Consider the following 6,172-nt stretch of genomic DNA (forward strand, 5'->3'; position numbering starts at 1 on the left):
CGAATGCGCCGGAGCATTTGCATAAATACGGTCCTCGCAATTTGCTGAACCCCGCTCCGTCATCTTCTCCAGCTATATAGCAGGTATGTGAGCGTAAATATGCATGATGCATGAAACCACCAATCCTCGACACCGCCTCTATACACCCCCACCCCACCCCTTTTTCCTCCCTTTGCTCCCTTTTCTCCCGTTCCTGGCTTTTGCAGCGCCCCGTTAGTCTATTCACCGCGTCGCTACTTATCTTCCGGGGGCATTCGTGCGACTGCTATGCCCTCGCATCCCTTGCTTTTCTATACCTAAATATTTCACCTTCCGCAAAATCATCCACGCTAGATTCCCCCGGTCGATTCTCCAGTGAAAAAAAGAAAAAAAAGAACGGCACGAACGCGATCCTCTATACGGCCAGGCAGACCCCTATTTCCTTCATGTTGCTTAATTAACGAATCCTCTGAATTACGCTTCGATTTCTACTCCCTCTCTCTCGTTTTTATTATGCATTCGCGTCTTCGCGGTATCTATGCGGTAATTCGTGGATCTTTTCAATACCAACGAATATACGAAATTTCCTTCGACGATATTGTCTTGCAATCTGCTCGCAAATCTTTTTCGAATTCCCTCGCTCTTGTTCCAGTGTGTAAAATGAGGAAAAAAAATCTCGCTCCTCTCGAGCACAATCACCGGAATAAATAAATATTTAGCCGTATCGACCTGAGATGGAAGAAAACGTAGAGGGTTGTTGGTGAAATTTTTGGCAACACGACGTCGCGTGGCGTCGCATAAAACGCGCGAGAAAGAAGATGGGAGCCGGTCGGGTGTGCACACGGGGGTGGTATTTTAATGGGTTGCCTCGTGGCCTCGAGTTTGCGTGCTGGCACCTGTAAAAAGCGGGAACCCTCCGTCCCGATGTGCCCCTGTAGTCAAGCCACGACGGGGCGCGTTTCTGAATTCATTAGGATTAACGTATGCAGGGGATTAATTCAAGGGGCAGCAAAGCGGCTGGCCGTCTTCTTCGTGCTCGCTGGAAAAGGGCCTCAGGAACGGCGCAAACGCCGGAATAAATGCATGAAGACGGGGATCAATTGAGTGGTGTCGAGCTGCGAAAACAAAGACGCTCGTGATAATTTTGACAGTGATCAGTGGCCCTTTGCCAGACGATATTTGACGCGGCACGCGCCAATTTCAATAACAATGGCCCTTTCGCTTTCTCCATTTTCCTTTAACATTGGATTTTCGCTAGTTGGTCGAAATATTATTCTACTCTCTTATCTCACCGGAATCATTTTCTCTAACAACGTTGATCGCATCTGTCGCGATTTAGCTTAGAGAGGTGGGTAAATCAATGGAAATTAGGGCAGAGGGTTTCACGCGAATTACCTCGAAATCATCGCCCCCCTTGTCGGCTGATTGTTATCGGTAATTTGCGATATTTGTTCCCCCGTGGGACACGAAATTTCATCCGAGTGCAGCCACCTCTGGCCAACTTGGACAAATGGGATCTCCACGCGGGGTGAATATCTCTTTCCGATCTTGCGGGGGGAACGGTTCGTGGATTAGTGACGGAAACTCGTTCAACTATACTTTCCCGCTGCCAATCGGGATATCACATCTAAACTAATAACGTGTAACTGCTATGTAAATAATACACTTTGATTCATCTGCATTTATTCGTAAGAACATTTTCTATTAATAAGAAAAAAAAAGTTGACAAAAAAATGTGGAACGCTTCACGATTTTGCGTGTCATCCTTGCGCAGGGGCCATGCTAATCTTCTCTGTATCGTTCCAATTTTAGTATACGTACTGCCGAAGCAAGTACGTCTAACCTATCGAAAGAACCCGTATATATAGAAATGAACGGTGACTTGACCACTTTCGAGAAACTTGCTCTTTCGCTTAATGCTTCACACCACCTAGCGGTAGCTACTTAAATTAATCGTGTCGATATAGTGATACGACCGATCACTTCAGATAGCAACATGTTGCATTACCGAACATTAAACGTCCAATATATACGTGCTACGATTATACTTTTCACACATTTTACTTCACTTTCTTCTTAAAATGTTTTACACTTTCTACCTTTTTTTTTCACCCGGCTAAAAAAATTCCCGCGCCCGCTATCTTTCACCAGCTGTGTCGGTAAGAACAAAGGTGTGTCGTAATTATTCGTGGAGAAATATGGAAGGGGGAGGGAGTGTAAATCTGTTGTCGAAGTTTGATCTCGAGAAAGACGCCAAGTCTGAATGATTATTATCAATAATGGAGGGTCGTAGCGCGGTGGTCGATCGGCTCGAGACGAATTGGTAAATACGAGGAAGAAAAAAAAAAAGCAGTGGAGAGGATCACGGTGGAGCGATTTAGAACAGTGAGAGTCGCGATCGCGGGAGAGAGTGGCGGGAGGGGTGGGTGGAGGATCAAAACCGCGATGCCGCGAGGGCTTCGAAATCGTTAACAATCGTGGCAAAAGCAAAATCCATTGAGGTGCGACCATGCATGTGAATATAACTGTCGATCTGAATATTCTGCGCGCGGAGCAGCATCGTCCAGTGCCGTATTCGCGAAAAACGAAGAGGGGAAAGCCGGCTCGTTTTCCATTGAGAGAAAAAAAAGGTGCGATCGAAAGAGACGGCTGCGTTTACAGCGACGAACAATCTTCCTGTACATCCGTATTCGAATATCGAGTCTTTCTCGAATTTCTTTCTGGTGGACGGGTAACATTTTTTCAGCTAAAAGAACGACCGATTCCGTAAGCTGCTCGAAGAGTGTACGCGATGGTATAAAGAGTGTTTCGCGCGGTATTTTCCTCTTGGAGAAAGGTGTATGTGAATAAAAGGCAAGATGATGAAAGACGCGGGGGTGTATCTGTTCAGTCCATTTCTACGAGTCCATGAGTTAAACAGAGCAAAAGGGCCCGGTGTATACGTTCTCGTTTCTCCTCGAACGTACCGGCATTCATTTATACAATTCCTTTCAGTTACTCCTTATCGTTTCTATGCGTCTTCTCCTAACAACTCTCAATGCGTTTTCAAGACATCCCAGGCGTATTGTTTTCCGAGACAAAAAAAGGAAAATTAGAATCCCGTCGATTTACCCGAGTTTCCCTATACATTAAACGCGAATGCTTCTTTTCTCATAGTTCTTTCCTCGATTGTTTAATCTTATAAAAATCAACGTTTCCTTAGATTTCATATCGGTCCACTAAATAGAAACAAACGGAAAGTTTGCACGGAGGATACGCCGAAAATTCGTGAGTATTCCGTGGGCCGTCCAGAGTATATACAGCCTATTGTGCTTGGTCTTTCGCGCAGAACAGGAGACACTCTCGAAGAATGATGGTTACGGGAAAAAGAGTGCTTGAACACGGACGTTGGTCAGGCTCCCGCGGTTCCAATTACGATTGAAAGGCGGCCCTGTTTGTTCGCCTCCTATAACTGGCGGACTCTTCAGTACCTCGTACAAGCCACTCTTATCCCATGGCCACTTTCGAGTTTCGACGCGTGTGTTTCCATGGCGAACGCTGCGATTCCATCGAGCACAAAAATCCTCCTTTAACCCAGACTACAATACTACGACTACGATTACTTCGTGATCGAAATTCCGCCTTGAAAACCCTTCCTATTATCTTCAAATTACTCTTCCCTCCTTCCTTACAGTTGCAATAACGAGTTGCATCTTTTTAAGGCGAAGATCACGCGGTCGTTCGTCGTGACCTTCCTATTATCTTCAAATTACTCTTCCCTCCTTTCTTACAGTTGCAATAACGAGTTGCATCTTTTTAAGGCGAAGATCACGCGGTCGTTCGTCGTGACGCGTTTTAAGAAATTCCGTTTCATTTTGAACGACTGAATTAGATCTCAGCGCGAGTCATTCCGGGGATGGCTGTATTTACGCGATTTATCCGATCCCCCCTGGTGTTTTGTCAAAGACGAAAATGATCGTTCGATAGAGACGCGACCCTATTTTCGAGCTAAGTGTCGTATAATCAAAGGATGATTGCCGGCACAAAGCCGGCTGATTGGCTCGTTTACGTTACGGTAATGTTCGGGACACGACGAGACGGCGCAGAACGTCCCTCGATGCCGTCAGAGAGAGGGACGAAGAGAAGAGGAGAGAGAGTGTGTATATACCGTCCCTTATTCTCATTCTAACGAGATTCCAACAGAAACGTCCGCGTTCTCGTTAAGGAATTAAACGAGAATGTTCTCGCGCCATCGCTGCGCGAACAGAATATCGGATCGAGCTAAACGAAGAGAAACCTTCCTCTTCGTAATTAATAATCCATGAATTCTCGCGAAAGTCCTCAAATCGTTCGTTAATTTCGCGTATGAAAAGATAGGGAAATAGCTTGAATCGTCTAACAATGGCGTGGCCTCCTTCGCGACTTGGATTTTTACATTCGAACGCATTAGCGCGAGATTTACACTTTTTTCCTTCCATTTTTTCCACCATTCATACCATCTATTTTCACCGCGAAAAAAGAAAGGAGAACCTATTACAGTAGGTAGGTATGTATTATTCCTAACAAATGGAAAATTTCATAAAAAAGGAAAGCGTGTGAAAGCTTGTAACCAGTGCAAGTGTACATGCATCTGTTTGGTAAAATTGTCCAAGTTGAAGCTCGAAAGACGGTGATGGTCGAACGTTTCCAGGAGGGCGTCGCGAAGATACCGCGAAGATGGTGTAGATTCGCGCGGCAAGCATCGACGCCGAGTGAGGGTTGCTTGTTTACAAGCGACAGTTGATTTGACAAAGCCGCGGGTCCATTTATACGAGTGAATATTACAGGGCAAAGTCGAGGGGTGGCTTGTTATCCGCTCATTGAAGTTAACCACGGGGCTAAGTGCGCCGGGGAGTGCCGCTCGGGAGGAGCAAGGAGAACCGGTGACTAAAGGTTAGGTATACACCAACGGAGGGGTGGATCTGCAGTTTGCGGAGAGTATACCTATGTATATCAGGTGGAACGCCGTGAAAAACTGAGAGAGAAAACGGAGACGAAACGGTAAGGGAAGAGAAGATAGGCGTGATGTGCCGAGGTGAACAGAGACGAAGGAGGGGAGTTGGAGTGAGATAGACAGAGGGTGAAAAGAGGTAGCGATGGATGCAACATCTTCGCGAGTAATCTTGACGAACATTTAAGAGAAATTCGAAAAGCTGCGCTGGCTTGTTTGGAAAAGGCAGGGCAATTCTCTGTTACACTTTTGTCCCTGATAAAATCGTCAAATTAGAAGAGTAGTTTTTATCGTTTCGTTACGAAAGTAAGATAGACAATCTCGAAAGGCTAATCGAATTAGTCCCATCGCTACTAGAGGGCGATGGAAGGAAAGATGGGTAACAGCAGGGAGGCCCGGAAGAAGATAGAGAGAAAGGTGAGGAGAAAGGGGATGAAAGGGTGAGAGAGAGAGAGAGATGGTAGAAGAGCGGCGGGCCAATGAGAGGCCAGATCGTTGCCGAGGTAACCGCAGGGCTTTCCGACGGATTATTCGACCGAGATTGAAAAGTTAGCGCCGTGCAGCGGGCGGGGGCTCGTCGACGGAGCCACTCCTGTTTCTCCAGAACGAGCGATCTCCTCGCCACAGGGCTAACACAACGGATTAGGGCTTATTTTCACGTTCGCAACAGCTCGACCCCTTTTGCACGATGCTATTATCTTGCGACAGAAAGCCACGTGATACGTGCTCTCTTCTCTCTTCCATTGTACACACACACAGTCGGATCTCTAATCGATGAAATTCTTGAAAATCTCACCATCTGCAATTCACATGTCTCCTCCCTTTCTTTCAATTATACATAAGTCGAGTGCATCCGGAATAATCCTTGAAATTTTTGTCGGAATATCAAGATCGATCTCCTCAAGCTCTGACGAACTACTTAATTGACCTTGCACCCTGCACGGATCACCGACCATTCAACTCCAACACAGTTTTTAATCGGTCAACCGAAGAAGATTTCGAACAGCGGACACGTTTTCCATACGTCACGAGAGGGAAAGCTTGGTATTTTTCTATCGAGACGAGGCTTCGTGGCGAGCTTGCATCGGGGTTTGTGACGGGTCAAGCGTGAGTCACGTCCCGGAAAAGTGTTTATTTCTGCATGTATTTTACCTAGGTACACGACGACGGTGCACAGGGTGCGCGTCTACCGGCAGGCTGCTTATCCGGGGTAACCACTCGGGG

This window comes from Habropoda laboriosa, unplaced genomic scaffold (assembly GCF_001263275.1).
Source record: "Habropoda laboriosa isolate 0110345459 unplaced genomic scaffold, ASM126327v1 scaffold99, whole genome shotgun sequence".
Lineage (NCBI taxonomy): Eukaryota > Metazoa > Arthropoda > Insecta > Hymenoptera > Apidae > Habropoda > Habropoda laboriosa.